We start from the raw sequence: 13,329 nt of genomic DNA, 5'->3' as shown, positions 1-13,329 counted from the left end.
AATTTTTTCACTGTACTTGTCCTTAATATTTCTGGGCTACAGCCCCTGCTCATATATTAGGTTTGCTATAGGCAAGCTATTTTATTTACATTCTGTGCTCATGTAAGCACCTTAACATGGCTATGCACACTATTGTCGTCATGAAAAGGTGCTTGTAAATGTGTAATTGTGACATGCAGCATGCATATTTGATTACCACTGCTGCTCATAGCACTACCATGCTTAAATCATGTAGGCTTAATGTGACACCTACACGATTGCTAATGAATCCCAAGGATTGTCCTCACTGATGGAAACTAGCTTTAGATATAATCAGTGAGTTCTATGCTACTGTGTAAAAAATGGATCTGAGAAAGTCAACAAAGAAGAAAGTGCTTATATCAATAAACCTGTTAAAGGAACATCTGCAGTCAGTCTCTCTTTTGAGGAAGGAGGATTTGGAGCTGGATTGATTTTGTTTTTAGGAATACAAGAATTCAGTGATAGAATTTCTCTAAATACTTTTACTCTCAGCAACCCTATGTTGGATTTTCAGTTTGTCCTGAAGCATATTCCTTGTATACTGCCAGGCTGGATTGGAGATACTGGAGTCCCCACCCAAGGATAACCTTTGATTGTCTGCATTAGGATCATAGGATAACAGGAAATACAATGCAACTGAGCCCCAAAAACATCTATACCATTCCAGTAACCACCCTCATGATGTGTCCCATTTTCAATAAGAGTAAAGTAGTTCAGTCTTGGAATAAATGTATGGGTACCCATCCTTGCATCTTGGTTTACTTTGAAGGATGCAAGGTTGTCACTTTATTTAACTTGCAAAAGAAGTCTGTGTTAGAAGTGGGGAAGGCTTTAGCTAATAATTTGTCTCAACACTGAATTTTATTTATGTGCTGATGGAGACTTAAGACTTTAATTTTGAAATTAGGGGAGCAACTTGAATTGCAAAAATATTTGACATGAAGGAACATGGGGACCCTAATGGTGCAGAACACAAGGCATAGATCATCACACAAGTGCCTATGAGAAACTAAGTAATGGGGTAATAATTTAAGCCTTTCATGATGGTACAAGAACCTTGGGTCAACAGTCATCCTGCTTAGGAACCTCAGGGTCATTGTAATTTATTTAATATGTCTAGAAATTGACATTCTGAAGTGTGTGTTGTGCTCAGTAACTGGTGTATTTAGGGCTGCATACAAAGTGATGAAAACATATTTTGACCTAGAAGATATGCCTTTAGATATTAGTTGGGCTAAACAAAAGGCTATTCTTACTATAGTTGCTACAGCATGGTTGAAGTGATGGCAGTTATTAACCATTTTCCAATATACCAGACTACATTATCATTTTAGAAAGGTATTGGTTGTACTGTACATTGAAGGGGAGAAAGTTGTTTACAAATGTGACAGCACTACACTTTTTCCATTTAATTTAGCCCTTTTATCATAAACCACTTACTTACAAGTGTTTGTTCCTGCTGCTATTAATGGGTATCTTAGTGAAATTTTACAATAACACCCAGTCTTTAGTCATCCACAAACTTAGGTAATGAAAGGTTCTGATTCCTGGTCTGGAGATTGGGGACATTGATGCCAAAAGGGAGGAATCTTGGTACTCAGCCGTAGAACACACCACTTATTACCTTCAAACTTTCTCTGGATCTGCCTGCCACCTTAACTGTGCTGTTTCTATCTTTCAGCCAGTTGCTAATCTACCCTATTATGTATGGACCTAATTTTAAGGAACATAGCTTGTTTATGATGCTAGCATGGGGTATAGTACCAAATGCTTTGGCCAGATCTAAATAAGCAGTGTGACCTTCTCAAGAAGTTAACTAAACTAAGTAATCATTGTCTCCCTTTGAGATAGCCAAACTGATGTGGTACTAGCCTGATAAGATTGTTGATATCATAGTTTATGAGGTCAGATATGATGAGTTCCATGCAAATCAGATTAGTTAGGCTAATGGGTTTATAGTTTCCTGCATCATGGTAGGGCCACCCTTTTGATGGGATATCACACAGCGGTTTGCTATACTTCAAGGACAAATCCTGTAGCTAAGCTTAGGTTAAACATTTTAAAGGACTCTACAAGACCATGTTTGGATATATTTACTAAGCATCAGGTACTTTATGCCCCAGTAAAGTAGCACCTCGTATTTTACAGAGCTTCTTTAATAGACATCCCTTTATGATATAAGGAAGTTCAAGGGATTTGGACTACATTTGGTTGCTATTACATTTTTGTCTACTGGTCATAGTGTGTGGTGGCATATTAGATGAGTTCAGAACACTTCTGGGTGTTATTTTTCAGTTTCCTAATCTTATCTAATTAAAGACTAATTATAATTATCCTTAGCTTCAAAAGCTAATTGGAGTTCATGATGTGCCTTAATAGCCCTGATAGCAGCTTTTAGATCCCTACTGATATCAGACTCCAGTCATAATATAGGGCAGTATTCATAATCTTGGTCTATACTCCAGAGCATGGTAGTAATAGTGAGGAAAAGAGTTCATTTGGGCAGTAGTTGTAGGTCCTGCTACACAAAGCAGAGCAACATGTGTTGGTGTTGATAATTGTGGACCTGAATACTCAGATCTGACAGACAGAACAGATTATAAGGACTGCCCAGGTCGACATGGGTGGGGCTATAGGAATAAAAAGGAAGAGGCCATTTTAAACACCTGTCTGGCAAGTGGTTTGATGGTGGTCAACACATGGTTCAGCAAGACAGAGAGAGTCACAAGATCGCAAACAAGAGTGGCTAATATGCAGTTCATATAGGCGTCTTCCTAGTAAGGAAGCGCATAGGGGTAGAACCACAGACTGTAAAGTCATCTCAAGTAAACTGTTGCCCACAGCATAAACCACTGTCGGCCACAATCAGTTACTAGCAGTTTTCAGAGAAGGTTCTATAGTCAACAGAGGCTAGGTTAAAAACTTGGACATTGTCTGCAGCAAAATCAGAAGAGTTCAAATAAATACTTAGGGCTTTTACACCTCATAAAGATGAGGAAATAGGTGGATATGAAGAAGAGTGTCAGCATCTCAAAACAGCATCTATAAAGACTACAGAACAAATACATGGCCAAGACAGGTATAGAAATAAGGTACATAAAGGCTGGTGGTGGAATACAGAAGTCCAGAAGATTATCAAAAGAAAGAATGAGTACAGGAAAAAGTAGAATATAGACAAGATGGAAAAGGCTAAGAATGAATACTGGCTGGCTAACAAAGAGGTTAAGAGAGCAGTCGTAAAAGAGCAAGGCATCAGAGGCACTCTACCAGCTTCTGGAACGTGAGTCAATATTTGGCACAAAGAAACCCAATCAGATTGCAGACAAAAGCCAGAAAGATAAAGAAGATAGTCATTGGACACCCTTCATGAGGAATGCCAGTAACAACCCACTCGCCAGACCATAGGACATCAAAGGCAGATGGGAGGAGTACTTCCATCAGCTTCTGAATGATAAAAACTCCACAGAAGCTGTGCTACCTCATATACAGCCTACAATGTAAGAGGAATAAGAGCCCACCTTAGAATGAGTAAACCAGCATTAAAGAAAATGAAGTTGGGGAAAGTAACAGGCTAAGAGGTGGTCATGGCAGATACGATCAAGATGTTTGGTGAGTTATGGGAGGGATTACTCCATAGGGTAATCATAGCAATAAGGAAAGAAATGCATATCACTTATGAATGGAGAACAGGCATTCTAGTGCCAGTGTACAAAAGCAAAGGGAACATTCACAAATGTGGGTAGTATAGAGCTATCAAACTCATGTTACACTGCATGAAAGTTCTGCAAAAGGTGACATAAACAAATACATAGAGGAGAAGAAGGTATGAGAGAAGATGAGCAGTTCAGATTCAGATCAGGACGCAACCCAACTGACCTGATGTTTGCAGTGAGGCAGATAGCTGAGGAGAAGCTAGAGATAAGGAAGTCTCAGAATCATTGGTAGAATTAGTGTAGGCTATGTACAAGGACCCATTAATACAACTATAAACACTGTGTAGACTCAGAGAAGGTTTCCTAGTGGGGGTGGGTGTACACAAGGGTACAGCTTTTAGTTCATTGCTGTTCATACTAGTGATGGTTGGAAGAGGAAAGCTCAACAAAGCTGTATGGAGATGATGTGCATTACAAGCAGACTCTGAATTAGGGGTGTAGGAACCAAATTCTACTTTGTAGTCACAAGCTCATAGTGCTACCCCCATTGGAAACCTATAACTTAAAAATGGACACATCTCTCACAATGTTACCCCCAAACACTTAAATGTAAGTAACATTTTCAGTTGTTCCCCTAAAACTTTTAAAGATATTGGGCCGGATTCACGAAGGCATGCACGGAGTCTAAGTAGAGTAAGACTCCATGCAGCCAACATGTCTGCCGAGCAATCCAGGAACAGCCAGCAGGGGCATGCAAGAGAGCTCCTAAAACGAGTCTTACACTGACAGGGTTAGGTTATGCAAATTACCTCATTTGCTGCTGAAAGCTATGCAAATGAGGTAAATTTGCGATCCAGGAAACCCTAACCTGTCCAAGTAAAAGTAGTGATATTTGCAGAAATGTACTCCGTTGTCAACTGAGTACCGTTCTGCAAATAGCAAAATAGAGCCGTGACAGTTCCAAATAAAGGATGCATCCAGTTGTGGAAGCCTGCCAATGGCCAAATATATGGCCAATGGCAATTTTTCCCGTTGAAAAATAAAAAAAATATATATTTTTTTACCTCGATCTCCGAAGTTTAAGTGTAGCACAGCGTCGTGCAGAAGTGCTGCGCTCTAAAAACCATGAAAAACAATAAAAGCCACAAATAGGGATTTTATTCAAAATATTCAACTGCCATGCAAGTGAATGGCAGGCTGAAGGCAACATGGCTACTGAATAGAGGTTGCTAAGGGGGGAAGCTCAGTCTAAGAGATGTAACCAAGCATTAGCAGACAATCCTATGCAAATGAGGGTAAGAATAGTGAATCCCAATTTTACATGGCATATGAGCAAAGTCTGTGGAGTGTAAGAGTAGGATAAGGGGAATATCAGAGTAGAAGATAGGTGACATCATGAGGGGGTTATGTATGAAAGAATGTAAGCTCATTGGAGCAGAGTGGCATGTGTTTGCTGTCAGTTACTCATCACTGGAAGAGGTGTGTCAACAGGTTTCCTAGCTAAACCCAAGAAATTGAAAGTGTATGCCGTAGATAGCACTAAAGTTTCTTGTAGAAGTGCCTGCAACATGTTTGCGTGCGGGTGCGCATCTGTAAATCCGAGTAAGACTGTGTGTGTGCGTGTGCACCTGTGTGTGCGCGTTTAAGCCGGAGTAAGCATGTGTAAGGTTGTTGAAATCTGTGTAAGTGCATTTGCGCCTGTGTGCGCGCGTTCAAGCAGGAGTCAGCAAGTGTTAGGCCATGTAAGCATGTGTGTGAGCTGTGTGCGTGTGTCTGCGCTTGTTTGCGTGGCGCTGCCCCCTGTGGAAACAGAAAGGGAAAAGGAAGCACAACAAATAGTAGGAAGTTAACCAAGGAGAACTAGCAGAGTAGCAGGTGAAAACAATCAGAATCAGGCAATTACACAGGCAGTACACTAGCCCAGCCCAGCCCAGCACTTAAAACTCTGCAAACAACTTTCCACCATGTTTTCCTCAGAGACACTGCAACACTGCAGTAAACTAAGAGAAGTGAAAACTTAAAAAGCTTTACTGAGACAAAGAAATGTTGGGGGCTTCCATTACTGTTATAAGGTGACATATGCAACATGCTGAGGGTGATGACAATACAAATGCTGCTGAGCAACCCACAGTGAGGAGATGGAGAAGAGTGTACAGGCCCAGGGTAACCTACCAGGGGCTACATGAGCTGGAGATAATGGAGCACTATAGAGTGAACAGAGACCTCATGCAGCAAATTGTTGAGCTGTGCAGGCCATGTCTCACACACAGAACCAACAGAGGGGAACCCATCCCAGTGGAAACCAAGGTATGTGTTGGCCTAAGAATACTAGCAACAGGTACCTTCCAGAGACCAACTGGTGATATGATGGGGATTTCACAGGCATCAGCATCCAGGGTACTGCACCAGTTCCTGAATGCCATGTCAGCACATGTCGGTGATCATGTATATTTCCCCAATTCCCGTGAGGTATTGGCCAGCAATATGCATCCTTTCCAGCAAATAGTGGAATACCCTGAGGTAGTGGGAGCAATAGAATGCACACACATACCCATCAAAGCACCAGCTGGTGAGCGGGGTAAAGCCTATCTTAACCGCAAGGGCTTCCCCTCCATCAACTGCCAGGTCATGTGTGATGCCCAGGGCATAATACTGAATGTGTGTGCTGGCTGCACTGGAAGCTGCCATGATTCCCATATCTGGCATCTGACACAGCTCTACCAGACATTTGCCAATGGGGACATCCCTCATGGTCACCTAGTGGGGGATGCTGGATATGCACTGGAGTCGTGGCTGATGACACCCATCAGAAATGCACATAAACCTGAACAGGAATGCCATAATGAGGCACACGCACAAACACAAAAAGTAATTGAGCGTGTGTTTGGGCTGCTCAAGTCACGGTTCTGGTGCCTGGACACATCTGGTGGAGCCTTGCAGTACTCACCAACTACATGTACCCAAATAGTCATGGTATGTGCTATGCTACATAATATAATCCTGCGAAAACAGCTGCAGCAGGAGCAGCATAGGGCTGGGCCAAACAGCCCCCCACCATTGCCAAGGCCATCAAAGGCAGAGCATGACTTGGAGGAGGAACAACCTGAGCTTGCCCCAGTAGGCAGAAGGAGGCATGCCCAGTATGCTTTGGCCTTGGCAAAGACGCAAAGCATAGCACATACACTGGCTCAGTAGGAACCCTAGAAATGATACCTCTCCCTGACTCGCACATATAGTAAAAGGGATGCCTAACTTGACACAACCTGTTTTCAAACATGTATATAGAGTGTACTATGTGCATCCGACATAGGCAGCCCTGCAGCACCACCTGAGGCATGATTGCATTGTTTTAAGCAATATAAAGCAGTGCTAAACAGCTTTTACCACTATTTAGTATATGTAAACAAAATTGCACACACTAACTAGCACAACTTTGGGCAATGTTGAGCAATATTGGGCAACGTTCAGCAATGTTGGTTAACGTTGAGCAATGTTGGGCAAGTTCGGTCAAAGTTGGGCAAAAGCAGGTAAACATGCTCATATTTGCTTTACTGGTCCTTAGGCAGTCTGGTCTGCCCAGTATGAAAATATAAATCAGTGACAGTCCTCGAACCCAGGACACTGTGCACTATAGTCGCAGTACTGAACCACTAAACCATGACTATTTCAGTGGTCAGCCTGTATGAAGAAATGTTGATAAGTCTATGCAAAGTGTCTAATGGAAACCCTGCAGGCACAGCATAATCCCTGTAGAGTTATAACACAAAGGTGAGCCCTGCAGTAAAAATACAACTTGATTTTCAACACACATATAGCATAAATGTTAATATTGGGAATGTTCACACACGTCAACAAATGTAGTGGACTTCAGACAGCAACATACTGAAAGGTCACAATGGGCATGCTCACACAATTAGGCCATGTCTGAGTACAGCAGTGGGCCACACATATCTGGCAGTTGCATGTGTTAACCCAGGAACCTCTCACTAGTCACCAATCCTGCCTTGTGCACACAGTTATATGACAACAGACACATATATAATATATTGGAACCCTGTCATAATCAAATATGTACTACAGATACTTAGGTTGTTCATAGAAAGTGGAAAAGCAAAGAAGATAAAAAACCTGCAATTAGTATCATCAATAAACCATGTGCACTCCAAACATTATCCAATCCAGGTTATGGAAAGATTATCTGCAAAGGAGTCCATACAGAACCATGACACTTCCTTCAGCTATGTCATAAATAGCAATGTACACTCATATATGTCCTGATTCAGGGCCAACTGTAAATGACTGATAATGCCAACATCCTGTCAGACAGGCCCATACATACATACCCACCTCCCACTGACAAAAGGCCCTATCATCATACCAGGAGATATCACATGTAGAATGGGTAAACAGCTCCTTCCAAAACTGAAAACATGGCATCAGTTGGATTACATTGTTTCCCTATATGTGTCATAAGTGAACTGCAGAACAAACAGACCCTGCACCTGAACAGTCTGTTGAGCCTCACCCTCTCTACAAGATATGAAACTGTTGAATGGGTTACAGCAACATATGGCACACTCCACAAGTGTTGGTGCAAAACAGACCATGGGAACTATAGTCTTATAAGCCTATGAAGTCTGATCTGCAAGGCCATGGAGTTCATCATGACTGAAGTCATAAACAGAGCTATTGGAAGTCTACAAACACACAACCCTCCCAACTTTGGTTTGGTCATGGGCAGATCATGGTTCCCAAACCTGCTATACTGTTTGCAAGACAGCCACCCAGGACATACATCAATGAAATGATCTATACACGTCCCACATAGTCTTTGAATAGCCCTTTTCCAACATCCCAGACACATGTCGTATCCACAAAATCAACAACCTGTGCATAAATATGTATTGTCATCTGATGGATTGGCAACTGGGCCACAGACAGATCACACAAAGTAAGAATTGTGGAGTCCTGTTCAAGCTGGTAACACCTGCTGTCCCCCATGGCTCAGTTCTGGGATTGCATAAAACAAAGTGCACACACATTACCATGGCTAGTCTGATGATGTCAGCATCCTACAAATATAGCAGTAGAAATGAAAGCACCCAGTAAAGCATATAGCACGTCGTGTTAATGAGTATTTCTCTAGGATCATAACATAATTAGGTAGGGTTTAACTCCTGCAATTGTTGAGTGTGTGTGTGTGTGTGTGGGGGGGGGGTGTATGCTTGTGTGTGATTTTTTTTGAGAGGAGTGCCCTTTTTGGAGACTAGGAAAACATCTTAAAAGTGGTATATTCCTCTTTGGCAAGTCTGATGATGTCCGCATCCTACAAATATAGCAGTGGAAATGTAAACTCACAGTAAAGCATATAGTGCATCGTGTTAATATGTATCTCTCTAGTATCATAACATAGTTAGGTAGCTGTTTGAATCTTGCAATTGCTGAGTGTGTGTGTGTGTGTGTGTGTGTGTGTGTGTGTGTGTGTGTGTGTGTGTGAGACACTGCTGGCCAATGTGTTGTGGGTTTTGCTTTTACTACTGTATGACATAGCAGTATAACAACAGTATGTGCATTGCACACTTCAGGTATCTGTTTGGCAAATACATATATGTACATGTGGCCTCAATTAGTTCATAGGTGTGAAGCCTGCTTTCTACATGAATACATCTGTTACCTTTGACAGATTGTGCTGCTGCTTGTCAGACCTTAGGTCACATATGTATGTTTGTGACAAGGCCAGCCACTGCAGTGATCTGTGACCTAGATCATCTGTGTCACACACACCCATGACAGTTTCTATAGAATAGTGTTAGTGAGGGTTCATGCCTGGGATATATTTCAGACATTTCAAACACAACAAAGTCTGTCAATAATGGACATTCATTATAGGTGTACAACAACTTTGTGGATATGCATACAGACCCCTTATTGCTTTTGTGATACACCAAGGGACTTCAGAATACCTTTGGAAATGTGAATACCAAAGGACAGATGACATAGCACGTGGATCTATGTACACATCGGTACCTGTTCTACATGTTGTGGGCTACTACCTATGTGGTACTGTCGGGATACTATGTTTAGTAAATGTGGATGACTATGCTATAGTTGGCTTACAGCTTTACAGCATGGGTTGGACAACAGGTATCTGTCTGTATGATACCCTTGTGGAGGATAAGTGTCTCATCCGCAGAATACATTGTAGGCCACTGTTTGCATTTCCAGATGTGGACGGACATATCCCTAGTGTGTTTGCGTGTACCTAAGAGGGCTATATGCCAAACAGGAGTGGTCCCAGGAATGGGTGGCAGTCAATACCACTGGTTACTGGTATAGTATAGTACCGGAAGGATCCAAATGCTACTGAGTTTCCTACATCTGTGTGTCAGTTGTCAAGACATCATCTAATGATTGCTTATAGTCAGGCTGTTGAGGTTGTGTATATTACCAGAATGCAAACCAATGACAGATAGTAACAGTATCACCCACAGCATAGTGTCAAACCATGTCATGCACACATGTGTACCCAAGTTAAAACATATGTGTAGTAAAATGCATACTGGCCATGAATAGAAACTATGAAGTGTTAACACTGTGTAATACAGGGCATGTCATCCTTCCCATGTGTCCACTATGCACGTACATGCAGACAGTGCACCTCCACCATTTTCACAAATGTACACCTGCAAATCTGTACTGCACACATCACACATGTACTGTCTACTCACCAACACATGCTGCCAAAACTACACACATGAGCCAAGTGGCACATGGGTGGACAATACATTTTTGGAATTAACACTGGTGTAAACAATAGTGCATTGATAATCATAGCTTTAATGCATCATGCCTGTTCAGATATACCTACAAGGATATCATTACACTTTACTGTTGACAACATGCTAACATTGTTACACTGCTATAAAGTCACCCTGTGCATCAGCATCATGTTAGCCTGTTCCTGCATCAGTGTTACAGATGACAGGAGGTGGCACAGTTTCATCATATGCACAGGGTGTGTTGTTGGTTTGCCAGAGCCCGACATTGACCCATCCAATCGACATGTATGCATGTGTGTGTGTGTGTGTGTGTGTGTGTGTGTGTGTGTGTGTGTGTGTGTGTGTGTGTGTGGGACAACAGTACAGCATGGGTCAACGTTGATGTAATGTGTGTGTGTATGTGTTAGCCCTAGGTGTTTGGTTTATGTGTGTGTGTCTGCATGCACACAGTTCCATCATGTGGCTGCCATATACGGGAGGTTGTGGGATAACCACAGACTGTACCTGCCAGGCTGTACAGATCACCGTCTCTGGCCACGGACACAGTACCTGTGCCTGGCAGGGGTGCCACGGACAGTATCAGGTACTAAGCCAGACTGGGTACTATCATCAGAGACAGAGGGATGTCGACTGGACCCATGTCCCTGCTGGGACTGGCCAGAGCCACGTGCACGTGGTCTTCTATGATGGTTTATTGACAGCCCAGCCCCAACATTGCTGGTGCTGGTACTGCCACTACGGGAGCAGCTGTGACTTGTGTGTCGTCCACGACTGTCAGCCAATGATGTTGCTGGCATACATCCATGTCGACGTCTCAGCCATCCTGCACTCTCCTGGCACATGGACATGACATTGCAGAGGACATCTAATGTCTCCCCCAATGTCTATCAATGACCTTGGTGTAATTACAGACGGCACCAGCAAGGTCACAGATACTGTCATTGATAGCGGTGTTATGGGCCCTCTGTGCCCTTAGTCCCTGTCTGGTGTACCGTTCCATATGTGCCTGTGCCTGCATTACAGCCTGGAACATACCTGAGGTTGTAAGACCTGTGGAGGCACTTCTGCCAGGGGCATTACAACCATCAGTGCTCCCACGAGAACCCCTGGAAATCTGCATATGTGGTAAGGTTCCAGGAATTTGGGTATGGCTGCTGTGAGGGGATGCATGTGCCATAGATACCACACTATCCTGGTCAATGCCTACTGTATGCTGTCCCTCAGCTAAGGCCATTGGTGATGAGGGATGTATTGGCAGTATGAATGTTCACATAGATGGGGTGGAAAGCTGTGTACTGTCGATTGGCGGCCCAACGATAGACCCTGTCAAACCTGTCTGTGCCACAACACATGTATCATCATTTCCACTATTTATGGCAGTGACTTCAGGTTCCCTGCTGCACTCAACCAACAAAACCTCAGCACCTGTGAGAGGAAGACAGAAAACACACTTTACAATCTGTACATGATGTTAGCACACATGCGCACATGAACACATGCACACATGAACACATGCACACATGCACACATGAACACATGAACACATGCACACATGCACACATGAACACATGAACACATGCACACATGAACACATGCACACATGAACACATGAATGCATGAACACATGCACACATGCACACATGAACACATGAACACATGCACACATGCACACATGAACACATGCACACATGAACACATGAACACATGCACACATGCACACATGACCACATGCACACATGCACACATTCACACATGCACACATGCACCCTTGAACACATGAACACATGCACACATGCATGCATGAACACATGCACACATGAACACATGCACACATGAACACATGCACACATGCACACATGAACACATGAAAACATGCACACATGCACACATGCACACATGCACACATGAACACATGCACACATGAACACATGAACACAAATACACTATTTACTAAAGTAGACACACACACACACACACACACACACACACACACACACACACACACACACACACACACACACACACACACACACACTCACCAACAGCAATCCAGAGCATACTCATTAGTGGTTGATGGTGGAGTACAGTGTCATAAGCCAAAGAGTCCTATCACATGTGTCAGCATGCAGGATGTGTGTTGCTCAACAGCATGCAGTGCGAGTGTAGAGAGTCCTTTTTGATAACAGTATACATGTCTTTGATGCATGTGTTTTGTTCAATGATTGGCCTCACCCTAGAACACAATGTGTACATGGACACAACATTGCTGTGCAAGTATTAAATGCTTTTCAATGTCCTGTGCACCATCGCTCACAGGTATACATACCATGGCTGGATACACACAACTGTCAGGTGTATAGCAATGAATGCTATGTGTAGTACTGTAGTTTCTGTAACTGGATGTAGTGTAGTACCATGAGCCATCAACAGGCAGCATCATGTGGTTACTCACAGCCACTAATGTGTGCCAAACTGGCAACTATCTTGCTGTACTTGAACTGCAGCACTGTGGCTACATTAACCATTTCATAGGCAGTTGTTACATGGGTATGTAAGGTGTTAAATAGGGAGCATTGCCTAACATGAATGTGTTGTGTGTTGAAGAGTGTCGCACCGCCCCATGATAGGCATCTACCCCTCAGGTATAGTATGTGTGCTGTGTGGATGACATTTGGGATACTGGAGTCTGACCTTACAGCAGATGTCTAAATACACCATGTGTATCATATTAACATGTACTGCATATGACAAAGTGGTGTATGTTGTGTGCATGTGTATTGACTCTGCCTGTACAATGTCCACTACAGTGTACCACAATCGTTTGGGATGCTCTGTGTATTGCATGTGTTTGAGGCAGCTACTCATGTTACTGGATG

Source organism: Protopterus annectens, chromosome 1.part0 (assembly GCF_019279795.1).
Source record: "Protopterus annectens isolate FY-2018-M chromosome 1.part0, PAN1.0, whole genome shotgun sequence".
NCBI classification, from domain to species: domain Eukaryota; kingdom Metazoa; phylum Chordata; order Ceratodontiformes; family Protopteridae; genus Protopterus; species Protopterus annectens.
The sequence above is the reverse complement of the archived record's forward strand: the minus strand, read 5'-3'. Positions refer to the sequence as shown.